Source organism: Schistocerca americana, chromosome 11 (genome assembly GCF_021461395.2).
Source record: "Schistocerca americana isolate TAMUIC-IGC-003095 chromosome 11, iqSchAmer2.1, whole genome shotgun sequence".
NCBI classification, from domain to species: domain Eukaryota; kingdom Metazoa; phylum Arthropoda; class Insecta; order Orthoptera; family Acrididae; genus Schistocerca; species Schistocerca americana.
The window spans coordinates 117,983,425-118,006,011 of record NC_060129.1 but is presented as its reverse complement, the minus strand read 5'-3'; the positions used below and the strand labels follow the sequence as shown (position 1 = coordinate 118,006,011).

Below are 22,587 nucleotides of genomic sequence, written 5' to 3'. Positions count from 1 at the left end.
TCCATCGTACCGGAAGTAAATGAAGTCGATTCATTTACTAAGTGGGATGTTAACAACTGCTTATCTGCTCTTTCTAATAAGAATACTCTCCTAGCCTTCTTGACCAACTTTTTAACTTTTGTAACCATAGTCATAATGACAACATCATGAGCACTAATCCCTGTCTCAACACTGACACCGTCGATAAGGTCTGGTCTGTTCGTGGCTACCAGATCTAAAATATTTCCATTACGTGTTGGCTGTCGATTTAGCTGCTAAAGACAGTTTACGGATAATGTGTTCAAAAGTAATTCACGTGACGGCTTGTCTGTACCACCTGTAATGAATCCATAGACATCCCAGGCTAAACTAGGTAGGTTGAAGTCGCCTCCGGCTAATATAGCACGATCCGGGTACTTCCGCGAAACAGAATGTAGACTCCCTTTGAATGATTCTAGAACTGCCACGGTGGAATCTGGTGCCCGGTAATAACACCCAACAATTAACTTTATTTCCGCTAGCCCTGTTAAACGTGTCCAGATAACTTCACGATCACACACTACTTCGACCTCAGTAGATGCAATATTTTTGTCAACTGCAATGAAGACACCACCTCCTACGGTGTCTAATCTGTCTTTCTGATACATGTTCCAACCCTAACATTTCAGAAATTCCTATCTCAGGGTTCAGCCAGGTCTCAGTCCCGAGAATAATTTGCAGTGCCACACACTTCCTGGAGGGCAGTACATTCAGGAACTTTATTCCGACCACCCTGAAAATTTACTGCTAATATCTTCATAGCTGAAGTGCCTTTACACTGAGCGTATCCTGATTTCCCTGCCTGCACGTTGACTGGTGATTGTTCATCAGGACACCTCGCACTACTGCCTAGCCTAAAAAACCCCCATGTGCACACCACAAGTACTCTGCTACACGAGTAGCCGCTTCCTTTGTGTAGTGCACCCCTGACCTATCTAGGGCATCCTACAATTCCCCACCCAATAGCGCAAGTCTAGAAATCTGCAGCCAAGACCGTCACAGAGTCGACGAAGCCTCTGGTTGAGGCCCTCCACTCGGCTCCAAACCAAAGGACCCCAATCCACTCTGGGAACGATGCTGCAAATAGAGAGCTCTGCTTGCACCCCGCGTGCGAGACCAGCGGTTTTCACCAAATCCGCCAGCCGCCTGTACGAACTGAGGATCGCCTCAGAACCCAAGCGACAGGCATCACTGGTGCCAATGTGAGCAAATACTTGCAGATGACTGCACCCTGTACACTCGATAGCCGCAGGCAAGGCCGCTTCCACATCTCGGATGAGGCCCCCCGGCAGACAAACCGAGTGCACATTGGATTTCTTTCCAGCCCTGTACGCTATTTCCCTCAGGGGCTCCACCACTCGCCTAACGTTGGAGCTCCCAATAACCGGCAAGCCTTTGCCCCCGTGTGCCCACTCGGGCCCTGCTGAAGGAGCGGCCACCTGCCCACTGAGAGGATGAAAGGGCGAGGCCAGTCGGCCAGCCTCCACATTGACCCTCCACCTCGAGCGACGCGAACACGTTGCAGTCCGCCACTCACCCTGAGGTGAGGGCAGCCCCAACGCGCCGGGTACACTCGGTGGCTGAGTCAGCGGATGCAGAAAGCGACACCGGGGGTGTCTCAAGCGACGCGCCAGACCCTCCGCCGTTGCTGCACCTCGAGGCAGCAGCCTGAAGGCGGCTGACCGTGGCCAACAGCACGCTCAGCTGCTCGTGAACCGCAGCCAGTTCCTCCTGCGCCCGTACACAGCACGCACACACCCTATCCATCCTACTGCTAATATCTAATGACTCCGCGAATTTATACTCTACGGCTATCAATAAGCAATATTACTCCTCTCAAATTTGAGAATATACAAGGATTTTAAGTAATTAAATATGCAAGCACACAAACACTTGGAAAGAAATTAAGAATCAAACTACAAAACAAATATGAAAGCTAAATATGCGACTCGCCACTGCACTGCTGCTGCACTGATACTTCACCAGAGGCTGCTCAAGGCTCACTGAGCTGTGTCAAAAGTGCACTGGCTGTCCAAAACAAACAACTAACGACTCCATGAATTTATACTCTACAGCTATCAATAAGCAATATTACTCCTTTCAAATACAAGAATACGCAAGGATTTTTTGTAATTAAATATGTAAGCGCACAAACACTCAGAAAGAAATTAAGAATCAAACTAAAAACAAATATGAAAGCTAAATATGTGACTCGCTACTGCACTGCTGCTGCACTGATACTTCACCAGTGGCTTAACTATTGATGATGGGGTACTAAATAGAATTGGGGAGAAAAGATGAAGGGATCTGCTGATATGAGACATACTAAGGAATTATCAATCTGGTCACTGGAGGGTAGTATGACGGCAAACATTAAAGAGGGAGACCAAGACATGTAAATAACTTTTTGACACAACAGCAACTACCTATTAATGTGACTTTTTTGTGGACTGCTTTCAGTTTGCAGTTGTATTGAGAATCTAGCTTTTGTGTGTGCACCAAGCACACAAACTCTGGCATGTAGTTAACGCACATATAGTTCCTAGGGTCAGTAATAGTACCACAACATCACATGACCTTTTCCAGTACATCCACCTCCTCCTCACTTGAAATTCCTGAGATGTAATCTTGGATTTTCATGCACACAGTCACGAGAATCTGATAGCAACTGGATGCTCTGTAGAGTACAATGAAAACACCAGCAACCGGGTTCTATTTGCATCAGGATTGTACTCCCGTGACAAGAGCTGGCCCACTACCATAATCTGTTTACTATATGCTATTTTCCTGTCTACAGTCCTGCAGTTTTACAAGAAGACATACCACATCTATAATCTGTCCTGTTTGATGTGTGTCATAAATGTTGTTGCTTGCCTTTCTCTTGACACCAATTCCTGCCTGATGTCCCAGTGATTAATTACTTACATAGAGGCATTTTACATTACTTTGTTCGGTATACATTTGCTAGATTACATACTGCTGTTTTTGCATTGTCTTTAATATCACCTTTCCATTTATATGCAGCAATAAGTTCTCCAACACATATGGTGCAATAAATATATTCATCGTTGCTGTCATTACACAATTTCACAAATTTTTATTCCTTTTGTAGATTAATATTAAAACACACTTTTTTGCCTATTCCTCAATGATGAGATATAAAACAACCGAGATAAAATGATAAAAAATGCACACATGAAAACAGCACAGACATATAGCCCTTGTTGTTTTTCCAAATTACAAAGTGAAAAGTTGTGGCACAACCTGTAGCCATAACTCCCTATTGTTGTATGCATTTGTTCCAAGACTGGATGAGAGAAGCATGCAAGAGAATGTTTAAAAATTATTTTTGCACATATAGGCCCAAATTAAAAAAAAAAAGTACTCACCAGTCAAAAAATTCTCAAACCCCAGACAGCACAAAAAAGGCTGGCTGGGGCTAGTCTTCAATGTATGATAGGCCTATCCAAAATCTAGCAAAATTTCCATTCTTTTTTTGTGTATCTGTTGACAACTCAATGATTCTCCTGTTTTGTAGGCTGTTTCCTCTACTCCTAAATTATTTCCATTCTGCCAAAACTTTACACACTATATTTATATGTGAAACATTTAGTAAGTCTTAGCAAACACAACACGTACCAGAATAAATTGCTGTCTTGAACATTATATTTACCTTTTCCAAACTCTTGGCATTAAATAACCACATCACTGAATGTAGCATGAAGCTCTACAGCAATATTGAACAGAATTCACAGTAAAAAGTCATAGGATGCGTGATCAGTGAGAAAGAAGGTGATAAGACTATGCAGTGCATTGGCCTCAAATTAGAATGAAGGTAGTAACAGAGTAAAGCAAAACTAAACATATGAAAGAAAAGTTTATCAGAAAATTAGTGACATACCAAGGATTATGGAAATGCACAATGGTGAAATAAATATGCACCAGTAGGTGAACTTACTTATTGGTTTACAACAGAGTGATGCTATGCAGAGGTCACTGCCATTTCCTGTTATTTAACTGTGTGCAAAGCTGAGGCCATATTTCTGTCAAAATAATTTACACAGCATACTGGCTTCACACAGACAGTGGTGTTTTCAAATAGTAATACATCATATGTGACCCTTTAATTTCATAGGTGACTGAACTTACCTACATTTCACAGTGCCTTTGAGTTACACAGGCAATAAATTTCACCTCACTGAAAGGATACTGCCATACAAAACCAAAGCACAGTGGGGGAATTAATAATGAGCATATTGTATGATATTTACTAACTTTGAATTTAGTAGGTTGTACTGTGTGAAATATAAAGTAATATACAGTCCTGAAGAATATGTTATCAAACAATACTTAATATGCTCCTTGTTACATGATTCACACTGGATGGTTGAATACAAGAATAAATTTTCCAAATAAGTTCTGATCTTGATGCACAAGAATGTAAATAAAACTCTCATTCAACAAGTCTGTCCCCCACTTGATCACATCCACAGAGGTTTGCTGCAAACGGGTAATTATTTGCAGCAGCCTGTGAATAAATGCACTCTGCTTGATTATATGAATGAACACTGCCTAGAAGTGTATGGATGCTCCCCTATTTCTCTCTCCCATAAGCTAATATTAGCGTACAGATAGTGGGACAGGTGCAGATTACAATTCCATAGTCCTGAAGCAAATTACATTCCAACATAAAATTTATTCATCTAATGATTTCCATAACTCTTTAATTAATATTAGGTTTACATCCCTTTTCTCCTTGACACGATTTTTCTGATTTCTGCTCCCAAAAATTTAGCAAAAATATCTGTTTCATCACCAACTTCTTGCAGTGTATTAGTGATTGACTCAATTGCAGAACCATATTCATCATTCTGCTCCCTTTCTTTCATTGTGGAGTACCTAGGAGTGGAAGTTTGAAGATCTGCTGACTGAAGAATTGTGTGTGTAGTTGCTGGGTTTTCATTAACTATAAATATAAAGGGTAGCCAACCAAGGACTCCCTGGTTTATAATTAACTAACACAGAAAAGAAAAGAATTGAATGAATGGTAGATTAATTTTGAACACACAGAATTTTGTACAGTTGTTTTGTATAATACTTAGAAAAACTGCTAATGGCACTGTACAATTTACGCTTTTATCAGCATGCATAAATAAATTTTATCTTTTGCAAACAGCCTTGGCAATCACATCATAATCTTTTCAAAATGCTCACTGCTCATCATATTTATCACATCTTGAAGTGTACAGAAATGGATTCAGTTGCAATGCAGATCAACAGTTCACATTCATCCAGTGTGGTGGGATGGTCCCAGTTGATGATGTATTTCAACGTGCCCCTGAAAAGTAGTCCCAAAAGTCAGACTGAGTGAATATGGAGGCTTTCCATGCCTGTGTCCATAAAAATGGGATAATGCACATAACGACCCTATTCTTGAAGTATTCCTCAAGAAAGTGGAACACCTGTTTGGTGGCATGCGATCAGGCCCCATCTTGCATGAATCACTCAGTGCACATTGAGGCTCTAAAGCTTATTGTTTGATGACAAACTTTTCAAAAATTATAAAGTAATGTTTACTAGCTACTGATTCTTGCATGACATAAGGGCTGATTGTATGCCTGCTGCATATCACAAGCCTAAACAATAGCTTTAGGAGAATGCAATGGTTTTTCTTCATACAAAAGGGGCTTTTTTGGTACCCCAAAACTGACAGTTTTCTTATTCTCCAACACATTCAGATGGATGTATCCTTAACCAGAAAACCAGATGCAGCCAGCACCAAATCCTTCAGTTATTGTGAGAATTCGGTCTGCAGTAAGCCCTTTATTTCACAGTGGTTACGGATATGACCTGGTGGCTGTGGATTTTCAATAGGAACATGTGTGGACCTTTTCTCAGTAGTATATGCATGCTTGAACACTTCAAACCAGCCTCTATAGAAATTTTTTGGACAAATTTCCTCATATTCTGCTGAATGCTTCCAGAAAGTGTGCTGACATCTTCAAGAGTAACTACAGCTGCCACCGGCCCAACATTTACATGCTGCCTGTCCATTTGAATTTGATGAACTGATTTGTGGAACTGATTGCTCTGTACTTTGGAGTATTATTTATAAGTACATTGTTATGCTATGACAGTTCCATGTTTTGTAACTATTATTTCAAAGCTTCTATATAAAGTTCTTACTGCTTCCACAGTAAACATAATGTCTATTCTACTATTTTCATGTTATTTAATTCTAATGTTAGGAAGTCCTTTGTTGGACACCTTGTATTACTGCTATTGCTATGCAAACTCTCCACATAATTTGCTACAGACTGCACTTCCAGTTTAGAAATAGGTTGGCACTTCATTCCTATCTTCTGCCTGAAACATAAAACAAAGATTTTGATAAAGCATACAGGCCTGACTATGGGAGGTGTATACTCAAATTATTCACTTAAAATTTCAATGGACAGAAAATAAAACCATACAACAGTAAACTTCAGCTAGTCAAAGCTGACTATTTGGTTAATCACAACTGTTAGTACATTACAACAATAGTACCGCAAGCAATAAGTGGAAAATGGGCATAGACACATTTATGCTATCTGAAACGTTTCAAAACAATTAAGGAGAACTGAAATAAGGCCCCTACATAAACACCAGTTTGCTGTATTAGTGCAGCATGACTGAGCAGTAGCACTTTACTACCTAGCTGCTGATGCATAATATGACACACACTCATTTCTAAAACTTCCTGGCATATTAAAACTGTGTGACCGACCGAGACTTGAACTTGGGACCTTTGCCTTTCATGGGCAAGTTTCACATCAGTACACACTCCATTGTAGAGTGAAAATCTCATTCTGGAAACATCCCCAGGCTGTGGCTAAGCCATGTCTTCACAGTATCCCTTCTTCCAGGAGTGCTAGTTCTGTAAGGTTCACAGGCGAGCTTCTGTAAAGTTTGTCAGGTAGGAGATGAGGTACTGGCAGAACTAAAGCTGTGAGGATGAGGCGTAAGTCGTCCTTCAGTAGCTCATTTGGTGGAGCACTTGCCTGCGAAAGACAAAGGTCCCGAGTTTGAATCTCGGCCTGGCGCAGAGTTTTAATCTGCCAGGAAGTTTCATATCAGTGCACAGTCCACCGCAGAGTAAAAATCTCATATTGCACGTCTAGATGTAAAAAACTGTTGTGCTGAACATAAAGTTTTCCTTGGCTAGACAAAGATGGTTTTGACAAATGTGAACTGGTACAGTTTGTGCAGGTGCACTTCACAACTGACTGTGTGAAACTACTTGATAAGTTTTTATTCCCATTCACATGTTTGCACTTATTGGCCTAACACACACACACACTCACTCTCTCTCTCTCTCTCTCTCTCTCTCTCTCTCTCTCTCTCTCTCTCTCTCTCTCTCTCTCTCTCTGCCTGCAGTTTTCTCAGCTTCAATCCATACAGCAACAGTTACACATGCAAACAGAAATCAAACCTGAAAATTGTGGCCAAGTGCCATGAATGTCAATGGAGTTGTTTTAGCTTTTTGTGAACATAGTGCTCAACCAAATATTCCATCCTACATACTGCATCATTAACAGACAAATCTAAGAACTTTGCATGCCTTCTCTTTTCTTGTTGATATGAATGTTGAACACATTTTGCTCATTTAAAAATTCTACATGACACTCCTTTGGACTGCATAGCTGTGGCTGAAAGATTTTCACTTTTCAAAACACCCCAGTTACAATCTACCTTGGAGAGTTTTTATAATAGTTTGCCTGTTGTACAAACATTCCTTTCCTTTCATCACATCTGTCAAAACATGTAATTCATCTCGTATCTTAAGTGGCCTTGATGCTCTTTCTAGCACTACCAAAAGAAGAGATGACCTGTCAGTAACTTAGTTGGCGTTCTTCCATCTCATTTGTCCACATTCCAATGTGTGTTTAGAACATCTGACATGCTCAGTATTGGTCTGCACGTTTGGAAGTACTCTTCGACATGCTTTTTTCTCACTCTGATATCAAAAACTCAGCTCAGCCAATGTTGACATCCGAATTCCTGCTCTGTGTGACAGTAGTTTAAGTATGCATTCTCTCCCACTCAAATTTGCATATTGTCCTTTGGTAACTATTCACCTTAATAACAACTATTCTGCATCTGTTTGTCATACAAATGCTTATCAAGCATTCTAAATTAATACTGAGGAAATCTTTTCCACTTTTCTTTGTTATAAATTTTCACACCACATATACTGTACATGTATAACAGAGAAATACACCACTATTACAGAGCAGCATATTATGTCATGGCATTGAATTTTATAAAGAATTACATAAAACAAGTAAACAAATGGATGTAAACAGTTTCAAATTGATTGTGAAAGATTACCGGTCAAGCACAGCTTCACTTGAGTATGTAGAAACACAGAACTGTAGTGCCAGTTTGGATTGCATTAGTAGAGTGTACAAATAAACAAAATATTGTGTAGTATCATTTCTTGCTAAGAATGACTTGTAAAAGTTCAAGAAATGTTTATAGTACTTAAGAAATGGACCAATATATTTTTATACTCTGCAGATAGATACACAGCACCAATAAATAAATTAATTAATTAATGGTCTTACACCACACAATATACCCTTTGCTTTTTTTATTATTATATTTTTTTAAAAAAAATTGCAAGCTCTCTAACAATGTACACAGGCAGTAATTTCAGTTTAATGTAGTCTGACAGTGGGAGCAGCTTGGAATTTTTCACTTTTTAAATCAGTAGCAGAGATGAAGCAAGCAATAATAGAAAAAGAAGTAAAAAGAATTGCAAATACTGGTGTTTGACCCTAAGGCCTTTTGCACCTGTAATCTGTTGCTTACTCCCCAAGCTTGCAACACTCACACAAACAAAAACAAAAATAGTTATTCATAAGGTAAAGAGCATTACACATTCATTCATTCATTCATTCATTTCTAATGTCCCCTAGACTCCACCAATGAGAACCCTCAGGGATGTGGAATGAATGATAGTGTACATTAATATGAGACAAACAAAGCATAGACATTCCATCTCTGTTACATATTGAGAACTATCACTCCACTGCTCAATGCTATTCCACTTTATGTCATTTACATACCTAGTTATATTACATGACTTGTTTATCCACTATTAGTAGTGTAGTATTCACTTAATTACTGTTCTCTCTTTCAAAGAAAATATTTTTACATCTATAAATACTGAGCCCTGTTTAAAGTGCATTGTTACTTGTTATAGAGTTTCATAAGAAACACTATTATCTACAGAAATTTAGGTCCCCTAATTATCAAAGCCCAGATAATTTGTAGAAAGAGTGAGTAATGAGATGTGTTTTTAATTATTTTTTGAATTGGTAGAGATCCCAAAATTTTGGCTTTATGTTAGATGGGAGCCTGCTGAGTATCTTATCACCAGCATACATAGCTCTATTCTCCACCCTGGACAACAATGCAATGTCTGGTTGAGAATTATTTTCATGTCTTGTATTCTTAATGTGAATATCACAGCTCCGTTGAACCTGATTTTCTTTATCAACAACAAAAAATATTAAGAAGTAAATGTGTAAGAATTTCAAGCTCCTTAAAAATACCTGTCTAAGATATACAGTTATCTGCTTTACACAATATTCTTACTGGTCGGTTCTGCTGAACTTTATTTACTTTAGGTGCACTGCCACAGAAGAAATCCCATAAGGCAGCAGGGTCAGAAATCATGCAAAACAAACCAATGCTCTCGTCTTAAGATCAACACAATAGGAGATGCATCTACTGGCATAGCATATTCGAACAGAGCTTCTTCATTAATTTATGTATGTTTTGGCACCATTTTAACTTACTATCCATCAGGACCCAAAGGATTTTCAGTGTAAGACCATTAATGTCTACTCGTGTTGTTAAAAAGTAATTACTGTTAGCTGGAAATTCCATAATATGAGTTTGTGTGAGGTTAGGACTTAAACCGTTAGCCGCGAAACACTTGTATGCATATTAAGCTCTCATCTGAGATATGACTGCCAGGACTGAGTTTGGACTCTCAGTTAGTATGCTTGTGTCATCAGCAAATATTACAGTTTTTGAACTGACCCTTATAGTCAACGCAAGATCATTTATGTAGATTACAAAAAAGAGTGGGTCATGTAATGATCCTTGCCACAATCCACATGTTATGATCCTCCATTCTGAAGCTATTTTCATGCCTGAGGCAGAGCCTATTAGTGCGACTCTCAACTTACCGTTAAGGAGGTAAGATTGCCTCTGTGTAAGGGGGATGCTGTTAATGCCATTTAATATTTAAGTTTGATTGTTGAATTTTACAAGATGGCAACGATTGGACTAGGTGTAAACTGCTCCGATAAAAGTTAAGTAAAATGTAAGAATTGTAATGTGCATTACAAAAATTTTGGAAAAGTATCCAGGGCAATAGTTGTAATAGGCAATAGGTTTCACAAAAACTGTTGCAGAACAAATATTATATTGGGAACGGTGGCCTACTCGTAATTGTATGCTGCTTGTGTAACAAAAACATGAAAAAAAGAACACCATTATTATCAGAGACAAGGCCTCAGTAATTCGAGTGCTGCAAAAATGATGAAGTGTCACAAATGAAATGCAAAATAGTTTAAAAGTGGACAAAAGTAATAGTTTTGAAACATTTAGCTCATGTGTAACAGAGAAATACTCTACATTGAAAAAAATAAAAAGTACAATTTAGAAAGAAATTGCCTAACAATAGTAGCTGAGGAACGATACTTTACACATATCCGAAATGAATCCAATAAAAAGTTTGTACTTGGGAATGTAGAAGATAGCACCAATGTGTTAAAAGACTCCTGTAAAAGTGAGCCTTCAAAAACAAATACACAATCTGCAAAGAACAATTCTGCAGTCACCCAAAAATGAATACATCAGGTCAAAATATTCAAGTCAAAATATTCAGAGACAATCATGCAATGTTTCAAACTTTGTATCAACGTCTGCTAAAGAGACATCAGGTGTTGTTAAGCATGGGGTAAAATTCAGAAATGTGAATAGCACTGTAGAAAAAGAATGTGTCAATTCTGTTGTAAACCTTCTTGATGACAACAGTTATGAAAGGGATAGTTTTGCAATGCACAGGCAACAACTGATTGGATCTAGTAAGAACAGAATCACATCAGATATAAACAAAGCTGTTGATGAAATAGCGTGCTAGAGCAGCTGTAAAAACAAACAAGCCATTACCTTAAATGCTCAAATGCAGAGAAACTAGAGAAATGGGCTAATTTTCCAAAGTTCATCTGGCCCAATATTAACACACAGAGCAAGTATTCGACACACCTTTACCTTGCAACCAAACTACAGGATCTTCCATTTATCTGACCATTGCACACATGGTGCAGCAGACGGTGAGCAACAGCAAGGAGGAGTTTTGCAACATAAACGAAAGTAGGTGGGCTTGTTGCTACATCAGAAAGATGATGTCTGTTCAGATTTTGGGACAGTCACATAGGAGTGATGCCAGTAGCACCAGCTTGCTTTAAATACAGGGTGTTTCAAAAATGACCGGTATATTTGAAACGGCAATAAAAACTAAACGAGCAGCGATAGAAATACACCGTTTGTTGCAATATGCTTGGGACAACAGTACATTTTCAGGCAGACAAACTTTCGAAATTACAGTAGTTACAATTTTCAACAACAGGTGGCGCTGCGGTCTGGGAAACACTATAGTATGATATTTTCCACATATCCACCATGCGTAGCAATAATATGGCATAGTCTCTGAATGAAATTACCCGAAACCTTTGACAACGTGTCTGGCGGAATGGCTTCACATGCAGATGAGATGTACTGCTTCAGCTGTTCAATTGTTTCTGGATTCTGGCGGTACACCTGGTCTTTCAAGTGTCCCCACAGAAAGAAGTCACAGGGGTTCATGTCTGGCGAATAGGGAGGCCAATCCACGCCGCCTCCTGTATGTTTCGGATAGCCCAAAGCAATCACACGATCATCGAAATATTCATTCAGGAAATTAAAGACGTCGGCCGTGCGATGTGGCCGGGCACCATCTTGCATAAACCACGAGGTGTTCGCAGTGTCGTCTAAGGCAGTTTGTACCGCCACAAATTCACAAAGAATGTCCAGACAGCGTGATGCAGTAATCGTTTCGGATCTGAAAAATGGGCCAATGATTCCTTTGGAAGAAATGGCGGCACAGACCAGTACTTTTTGAGGATGCAGGGACGATGGGACTGCAACATGGGGCTTTTCGGTTCCCCATATGCGCCAGTTCTGTTTATTGACGAAGCCGTCCAGGTAAAAATAAGCTTCGTCAGTAAACCAAATGCTGCCCACATGCATATCGCCGTCATCAATCCTGTGCACTATATCGTTAGCGAATGTCTCTCGTGCAGCAATGGTAGCGGCGCCGAGGGGTTGCCGCGTTTGAATTTTGTAGGGATAGAGGTGTAAACTCTGGCGCATGAGACGATACATGGACGTTGGCGTCATTTGGACCGCAGCTGCAACACGGCGAACGAAAACCCAAGGCCGCTGTCGGATCACCTGCTGCACTAGCTGCGCGTTGCCCTCTGTGGTTGCCGTACGCGGTCGCCCTACCTTTCCAGCACGTTCATCCGTCCGTTGAAATTTTTCAAACAGATCCTTTATTGTATCGCATTTCGGTCCTTTGGTTACATTAAACCTCCGTTGAAAACTTCGTCTTGTTGCAACAACACTGTGTTCTAGGCAGTGGAATTACAACACCAGAAAAATCCTCTGTTCTAAGGAATAAACCATGTTGTCCACAGCACACTTGCACATTGTGAACAGCACACGCTTACAGCAGAAAGACGACGTACAGAATGGCGCACCCACAGACTGCATTGTCTTCTATATCTTTCACATCACTTGCAGTGCCATCTGTTGTTGAAAATTGTAACTACTGTAATTTCAAAAGTTTGTCCACCTGAAAATGTACTGTTGTCCCAAGCATATTGCAACAAACGGTGTATTTCTATCGCTGCTCGTTTAGTTTTTATTGCCGTTTCAAATATACCGGTCATTTTTGAAACACCCTGTACACGCTATAATGGTCCTGAGCATTAATTACCTTTGAGATTGAACATGGTGAAATGATGTTAGTCAAGAATGCCTCTAAGGTGACAAAGATGCCACCATCGACACCTCACTGTGTCTGAACAAGGTCATTTAATAGGGTTATGGGGAGCTAGATGGTATTCTACATTGTTGCAGAAAGACTTGACAGGAATGCAGCCACTGTACATTATTGCTGGCAGCAGTGGCCACGAGAACGTACAGTCGCAAGACGACGGGCTCCTGGTGGACACACAGCACTACCGAGAGGGGAGACCGTCACGTTCGGCGTACAGCTCTAGAGCATTGTATTGCATTTGCAATAGCAATGTGAGCAGCAGTTGGCACCACAGTGACACAGTGAATTGTTACAAATCAGTTACTTTGAGGACATCTCCGAGCCACACGTCCTGTAGCACGGTTTCCACTGATCCCAAACTGACACCATTTATGACTGCAGTGGTGTAAAGTGAGAAGGGAGGGTTGAGGTATGTTGTGTCTTCTGATGAAAGCTGACTCTGCCTCGGTGCCGTGACAGCTGTGTGTCGGTTAGGAGGAGGGCAGTCGAGGGCCTGCAACCAGCCTGTCTGTGTATTAGACACACTGGACCTACACTTGGAGTTACGGTCTGGGGTGTGATTTTCTATGACAGCAGGAGCACTGTCCTGTTTATCCCATGCACCCTAACTGCAAATCTGTATGTCAGTTTTGTGATTCTAAAATGTAAACTTTCAAGCCCGGAAATATCATATCCATTATAATTATTCGGGCTGTTATGCCGTGGTCGGTTGATGAATTCTGAGGTGATTCCCAACGTTTTTGACTACGCTGTTAAAACCACATGTGGGTCGATCGGACTCGTATATACAGAATTCGACACATTTCATCAGCAGATTGAATGGCTTAGTGGTCCAGCCGGAGGACATATTGGTCAGCTTCGATGTGGTATCGCTGTTTACCATGGTTCCACTTAATGATGTATTGGAACAGCTGGATCGAATTTTTCCTGCCGATATTTTAGAGCTGTTTAAGTGTTGTTTGACGACCGCATACTTCAAGTGGAATGAACAGTTTTATGAGCAAACGGATGGCGTAGCTATGGGGAGCCCCCTATGTCCCGTAATTGCAAACTTCTTTATGGAGAAATTCGAAGAACAGGCCTTAGGTACTGCCAGCAAGAAACCAAATATATGGTTCCGATATGTGGATGACACGTTTGTGTTGTGGAGACATGGTAGGGAGGAACTAAGCCGGTTCCACGAACATCGGAACAGTATAAACTCATGAATTCAGTTTACTATGGAGTAGGAGGTAGACGACAAACTACATTTCCTCGATGTGCTTGTGTTTAGAAACGAAAATGGTAGTTTGGGCCACTCAGTGTACCGGAAACACACGCACACGGACCGTTATTTGCACCGGGATTCGAACCACCACCCACAACAGAAGCGGGGTGTTATCAAGACGTTAGCGGACAGAGCTAGAAATATTTGTGAACCTGAGTTGCTCGACGCTGAGATGGAACATCTCCACAATGCACTAACGAAGAACGGATATTCGTCCGCCGAAATAAAACGTGCGTTGAGGCAGCCACGCAGAAATCATACTGACGTACAGGCTACTGCAAAATCTAAGGTTTTCCTGCCATTTGTTAAAAATGTAACGGAAAGAATAGGGAGGATCTTGACGAAGTGGAATATTACCATAATTTACAAGCCCACCAGGAAGATACAGGAATACCTTAGGCCTGCCAAGGACACTCGCAAACCATTGGAAAAATCTGGAGTGTATAGGATCCCATGCAGCTGTGGTGATGTTTATGTGGGTACAACTAAAAGAACTGTTTCTAAACGTTTGGAAGAGCACAAGGGAAATTGTAGAAGAGGAGAAACGGAACGATCAGCTGTTGCGGAGCATGCTTTCCAGCCAGGGAACCACCATATTCGTTTCGAGGAGACGCAAGTACTAGCGGCCACAAGCGGATACTACGAAAGGCGGTACAGGGAGGCAATCGAAATCGCTAAACACCCAAATAATTTCAACCGAAAGGAGGAGGGCGTCAAATTAAACGATATATGGATGCCGGTGTTAAAGAAGATGTGTACCACTCGTCCACTACTGGGTGATGGCAACGGCGATCGACGACGACGGACAGCGGCCAATTGCTCTGACGTTTTCAAAACACGTGATGTCACGCCGCGGCGCGGACACGGAATTTAGCGGCAGTCAGTGGCGAGCCAGTGTGTGTGTTGGACCTTCCATCCAGCTACGGACCCCCTTGAAGATGTCTCCCGCAGTCGGAGACGAAACGTTGGGAATCGACACAGAATTCATCAACCGACCACGGCATAACAGCTCGGATAATTATAATGGATAAGTTTTGTGATTCGACCTGTTATGCTGCCATTCGTGAACAGAATTCCAGGGTTTTTCCCAACAGCATAATGCTCACCCACATATCGCTGTTGTAACCGAACGTGCTCTACACAGTGTCTATGTGTTACCTGAGTCAGCCTCCAATTGAGCACAAGTGGGACATCACTGGATGACAACTTGAGCCTCATCCACACATCCCTGTATCGACCAGGTGTGTCAGGCATAGAACTCCGTCCCACAACTTGACATCCACCACCAGTAAAACACAGTGCATACACGTTTGCATGCTTGCAATCAAAGTTCTGGTGGTTACACCACTTATTAATTCACCAGCATTTCATATTTGCGATTGTATCTCACACTTACGTAACCTGTAACCTTACAACATTACCTACTTAAAACATTATCTAGCCAAATCTATTCCTACAATTTTTAATTACTCTACATTAATTATTTTTGGTGTTGTGATTTTTTTCTCGCCAGTGTATATGTAAATAAATTTTGTACTCACCTACGTCATGCATTGAGATGCTGGAACTACTTGCCATTTTTTTCCACGCATTCCTCACATCTACTGAAGAAATTATTTGTCACACAATGTACTTCTCTTTGAGAAAGTGAATGAACTGACTCATGGATATTATCCTTGAGTTCCTGTAATGTGTGTGGATTTGTTGTGCTACTTTGGCCTTTAGTGCTCCCTACAAATAAAAATGTCATAGGGTTAAATTGGGACTTCAACTGTGCCAGATATTGTTGTTTAAATACTTTGTGAATTGTATGCAAAGAAAAATTTGCCAGATGAGCCTCTACTGGACCTTCTTGAAAAAATACAATGCTTCATTCTCTATAACTCTATTCATTAAAATTGGTTACAAAAGTCTTGCACATTCCTTTCACTGTTAACTGTGTCATTAAAATTATTGGGCCCATTATTCTGTCACCTCTTACTATACACCACACTATTTTCTGGCTATGAATGGGTTCCTCGTGAAGCAGAATAGCTCTGACAGTGTTCCAACATTGACAGTTTTGAGAATTAACACACTCGCATAAATTGAATCGTACCTCATCTGAAAACAGAATGAGGTATCAACCCACTTCACAGTCAGGCACATGTTTCAAAACCCACTTGCAAATATTAACATGGACAGCCTCATCACCATGTTTAAATTCTTCCACTACTGTTTCTTTATATGACTTTAGCCCATATAACTTAGCAGTTCTTTGTACAGAGGTGCATGAAATTTGTGTTCAATGTGAAAGATGTCCAAAAGACGTTTTAAGGATATTGTCCAAGTGATATGCAATGTCATCAAGATGAGATTCTGCACTTCTTGTCATGAGCACTTCCCATTTCCGAAATGTTTTCACTAACTTGTGAGTTGCATCATAACTTGGAATTTAAGCATTTAAAAACTTCTGGACAATATGAGTGGGCTCTGGACGCACATACAAATTATAAATGATCACTCATTGTGCACTGGAGTAATTCAGCATAGCCATTGCTGCATTTCCAGACTTCACTGTTAGACTCATGACATTTGTTTTACTGATCAAATGGCACTGGCTGGAAAGGCACTTACTGTGGCACTAACAGGGAGAGACAGGACGCATTCGACAGGCCTGCGTGGCTCCAGTGGCCGGCAAAGTCAGCCATGTGTGTGCGATCATTAGATAAATGGAACTTCTTGTAGTTTTAAATATGCTTTACCTGACAGTGTATGGAGTCATAATTTTATTATGTATTTGATGATTGAAGGTAGGTTGTAAGGAATGACTAACAAGCTTTATGATATGGAAGTTCATTTAGAAACTATGAAACTATCAGTAAAGGTAATATGTCTAAATGAACAGCGACTTAAAATTAAAAATATCCACTTCCTCAATAAACTTACAGGCTATGAACTGGCTACCAGTTCATGGGTGTGGAAGCTCTTGCGTACTAGTTCAGTCCTTGGTAGACTATGAAATCAGAGAGAGTTTTAGCCATATAAGTGGAGGAATTACATTTGAAAGTAGTTGCACGGAAGTTGCAAACATATAATATATTAATGGTCAGTATGCATCACATCCCTGGGTACCACACAAGCTTGGTATTCTTAGAGAAATTTGAAACATTGTTATATAAAATAACTATATCACTATCAAAACTAAATTCAGAGTGCTCAAGAAAAATATGTACGAACTTCAGCCAGGAAAATGTGGAGGTAATTATAACACTAAGATCACCATGTGGTCGATTAGGAAACACATTTCTACAGATAATAATTACAATAACTTCTCAACTGAATAAATGAGGATATTCAATTATAAAAGGATAGTTGACCAAGTAATGGATAAATATGTACCCAGTAGAACTATTCCTAATGAGAGGAACCCATGGTATACAGGTACAGCAGAGAAACTTCTAAAGAAACAGAGATCGCTGCATAATAGGTGTAAAACAAAGCAAATGATCATAGATAGACAGGTGCCAAATTAAACACGTTTGGCCTTCAAGAGAGCAATGTGTGAAGCCTTAAGTAACTACTACAGCAGAATGTTGTAAAACGTTCTTTCAGAAAACCCAAAGAAATTCTGGTCGTACGTAAAGAATGTTAGTGTCACCATACTTAGGGTACAGAAACTAGCAACTGAGACAGAAACAAAACTGAGGGTAACAAAGCAAAAACTAAAATTATTAACTCTGTTTTCAAATGTTCCTTTACAAAGGAAAACCCAGGAGGATCGCACCAGTTTAATACTCATACTGTTGAAAAGACGAATGATGCATGTATTAGCGTCCTGTCCGGGGGACACCACCTTGACGAAGCACTGTCCGTGCGGATGGAGAGGCTTAACTATCTGCATGAAGCTGAGGGCTATGCCGAAGGTTGAGGACCTACTGCTGGTAAGGCCTCAGCCGATGGATCAGACTAAGAGTGTCCCACAACATCCCATCTTCCCTATCCACTTCTAGTCCTACTCAACTCCCTCACCCAACACAAGGTGTAATGCGATCGGTGCCGAGGGGTGCATGGCACATGGGAAGGTGTGTCGCAAAAGTAGCCTCAGGGATACCGGGCGACGTCCCTGAGTAAGTAGCCTTACACCATGGGGGGGTATATGTGGTGTGGACCTCGTAGATCCCCAAATCTCGTGGGACCAATATGGGCACAATTAAAGAAAATATAGAAAAACAAACTGAGTGGCAAACTGAGACCTCAGATATCCAAACATCGGGGTCAGTGCCGATGGAAGGCATTCCCATTATTGAATCATGGTCTAGACCTGAGCCAGAAATAGGAACTGTAACAGAGAAGCTAGACCAGATCAAAGGCTTGTCTGGAGCTCAGAGGAGGAAACTACTCAGGGAACAGAGGAAAAAAGAAGGAAGAGAATAGCTTCCTAAAGACAAGTGGAGGGAATTAAAGAGACTTGAACCTAAGACACCCAGGAAAAAACTGTCTCAGGTTAAAGGTGAAATAAGACCCCCACTACGTCAAAGACAGGTAGCCAGTGCATAAGGAGGAATCAAAGACTCCCTCCTTCCTGGATAAGAGAGTCCAGAAAAAACCGAGGCAAGAAATAGGGAAACAGACCTATAGTACTGCACTCTCGCTTTTTAGGGTGGCAGTTATCCAGGAAGGATATCCACTGGTGGCCATCACTTCACAGCAGGAGGAATTGGTACAGATGGCCCTCTTTGAAAAGGCTGGGTCGGGCCGGGGGCGGGGGCAGGGGCAGGGGGGACGGGGGGTGGGGGGGGGGGGGTGGTTGTGCTGGCCCAAGACCCAACTTCAGGAGGGTCTATCTAGATCATGGTGCCCTCATTTTTGTCTGTGAAGGGGTACACACGGTGGAATGGCTTAAGGACAAGGTGCTCATGATGTCCCCATGGAAAGATGCAAAGGTGCTGGTTAAGATGGCAGTGGAGCTTCTTAAGACTGCAAAGATACCAATATGGGAACCAAAGATCCTTAAGAAAGTCTCTTCTAAGACTTAGTTTGGGAAAATAGGGGCCCAAAACCCAAAAGTATCGACAGAAGACTGGTCGACCAGAAGGCTGCGCTGGAAGGGCGAACCCTGGTGAAGGTGGTCGGAGAGAAGTCCCTGAAGGTGATGTGGGAGCAGGACCTGAAATTGTTTTTAGTGTTCTCGCAGGTCACTGTCAGGCCTCTCAAAGACCTCAAAGATGGAAGCATGATGGAGACTGGAGGTGCTGCAGATTAATCTGCAGCACAGTAAAAGGGGCCTCTTCTGCCCTGAGTCACTGCCAGAGAAGGCAGGAAGTGGACGTGGCCCTGTTACAAGAACCTGTAATGGAACTGACAAATAGACATTTTGTTATATTATACACTAAAGTCATGTTAAAAAAGCTTTTGTTTAAGATAATACTAAATTAGGTGTTGCGATCAATAATCGATATTGGAATTGTATGTTCTTTGTAGCTTAAGACCATGATCTTTGGTCTACAACAGGTTTTCAGCCGCTTGAATGTTGGCCACGGTTGAGTGTACTTCTGTATCTAGTTTTGGCAATAAATGTGTGTTTTTGATACAAAGAAACTGTGGAATACTGCATTATTTTTCAATAGTCCAGTGATAATTAAAAAACCCGCACCTTTTCTTGGACCCAGAGCAGCAAAGGAATTATTGCCAAGACAAAGAGAAGCCACATGGACAACACAGACTCGGCAGCATCAACAAAGGAGACATCATGGCCAGCTCTACTAAAGCACTATACAGCCATTAGCCACACCGTAACGGTGTCCTTATGGAGATAACTTTTCCTGCACAGGAGAGCGGGTGCATGACAACTGGGGGCTCTTTGCCGGGATTAAGACATTTATATGTACTGGATTGACAAAAACTGTTTTTCAGAAGTCTAATGGCCACGTAGTACGAAGAAGTGCTATACATGGAAGTCAAGGAGGATGAAACAAAACAGTAAAGTGGACTGACCACACGAGTGAGGACCCAGACTGAAAAGATAAGTACATTTGTGTAGTGCTGTTTGTTCCTTTTATTATTTTGTGTGTGAAATTTCACGAAAATGACTATTGTGAAAAAGGAAAGTGGTGCTGAATCCGAGCAGGATTGTGAAAATTTGTTAGTCTTTGGGGACGTAGACATGCTGATAAAAACGGAAGATCAGTCAGTCAAAGAAGCGGATCAAAGTCTTAATTCATCAGAACATGAGACGTTGGACATTAAATCACTGTTACAAATGATGGAACAATCGTTAGCTTCAAATCAAACAGTTGCAGCCCGCTTACAAGCTAATGAAGAACAATTGCAAAACATGAATCAGACGGTCGCAGACAATTTTCGGGTTATAAATAAGAAAGTGTCGCGTCTAGAGGGAGCTATGAACAAAAAAATTGATAATGTCTTACTTTGGGGTAATAAACTTCGCAACAATATATCAAAGATAGACAAGAAACTTAGCAGGGCAGAAATAAAGATTTTGGTGGTGGAATCTAAAGTGGGAGAAGTAAAATCTAGTCTGAGTAACAAAATTCAGTCTGTAAAAAATGAGCTGGTCACAGACAGAGAGAAAAATGCAAAGTGTTTTCTTAATATTAATAGTCAAATAGATACAGTTTGTGTAAATGTAAAAGCTATGGCAGTAGATCTTGAAAGTAGAGTAGATTCGAAACTAAATGTTGTGAATGATAATGTGGAATCAGTCAGTAACACAGCAAAACTCCACGAGATTGCACGAGATGTGCAATGGGACCTCTGATACAGTATCAAAGTTAAACCAGAAGTTTGAAATATTTAGCAATGATGTACCTAACAAAAATTTTTCTATGAACACATGTACCTTATTATCCAATATTCCAATTAAAAACTTTTCTAATGAGTGTAGTTTGCATCCTGTTGACTTTCTGCAGAGTTGTAGACACAATTTTTTGTCCAATATGAGTGAAGTTAAAAAAAATTTCTATGGACATGTCTTATGCAGAATTTGAAATTGAGTTCTTAAAACAGTTCTGGTCTGAAACTGAACAAGCCAGGATAAAGAGCGAGTTCCTGAATGGACCAATTTATAGAGAAACACAGGAGACTATGAAACAGTTTTGTAAAAATCAATTGAAGAAGCTTATACATTTGAGTAAACCCTCTGATGAGCTCACACAGATAGATGCTTTAAAGAGAAGGTTTCCAACAGATGTGCAATGGGCCCTAATGTATGTACCAGATGACAACATTGAACAATTTCTTAACTACATGGACAAACTTGACAGGATTATAGACAAAGTGGGGAAACCAAAAAACTATTTCAATCACACACAAAGAGGTGGGGATCATAGTTGGGGAAACACTAATTTTAACAGGAGCGAAAACATTAGGCCCAACAACCATAGTTTTCATCATAGGGAACAAGAAAGTCACAATATTAATAATAATTTCCATTCAAGGGAAAACTATAATTTCCATTCAAGAGGACAATCTGGGAACAATTGGAACAGAAGTAATAACAGGGAGTCTGAAAACAGGAATTGGCATGAACGTAGTGACACCAGGAGTCAAAATGCTATGGGAAGTCATGAAGTAAAAAACTAGCATGCGCTCCATTGTCGGTCCACAAGGTAGGGGCGAAAAGCATAGATAATAGATGGATGAATAACAGTGACTATGTTGCACCAAGAGATACGTCTCAAGTAATGAGTAGTTATTTTATGAATGTGTACTACCCTCTAAACACAGTACTTGTTAAGAATGAACACATTGGTTGTAATAAAGAGCCAGAGAAAATAATTGACTTAGTTGAATTTTATGAATGGGCAGAAGCTTGTAGTCTGTCAGAGGACCAGCAGGTTAACAATTTAAATGATTTAGGAATTGATGCACTGACGAGGGAACCAGGTGAGCAAATTGTTGACACTGATTTAACGAGCCAAGAATTAAATACACTTGGGTGTGAAAGCAACGTTTTAAGTTTTCGGGGGAGAGAGGTTGATGACTGTAGTATTTGGGAAAATGAAGATTTAATTATACATGAGGATGGTGGAAAATATTTTGTTTGCTTGAAAGAGGAAATGGAGGCATTAGGTGTTGTTGGAGAAACTGATATGCATGTTGTAGATGTACCCAAGGATGTTATTAACAGTTTAAGTGG

General features: G+C 40.6%; 1 long non-coding RNA gene across 2 annotated transcripts in view; it reads right to left on the bottom strand.

Moving 5' to 3' along the window:
* Positions 1 to 6,155: 6,155 nt before the first annotated feature.
* The window catches only part of LOC124553924, a 62,488-nt gene continuing 46,056 nt past the window's right edge, over positions 6,156 to 22,587 (bottom strand). The window contains exons 3-4 of one of the 2 annotated variants that reach the window (XR_006968168.1): positions 15,989 to 16,178; positions 6,156 to 6,384 (exon numbers count right to left, since the gene is read on the bottom strand). This is a non-coding gene — a long non-coding RNA (uncharacterized LOC124553924). The remainder of the gene's footprint in view (positions 6,385 to 15,988; positions 16,179 to 22,587) is intronic. The other variant, XR_006968169.1, reaches the window with a different exon arrangement.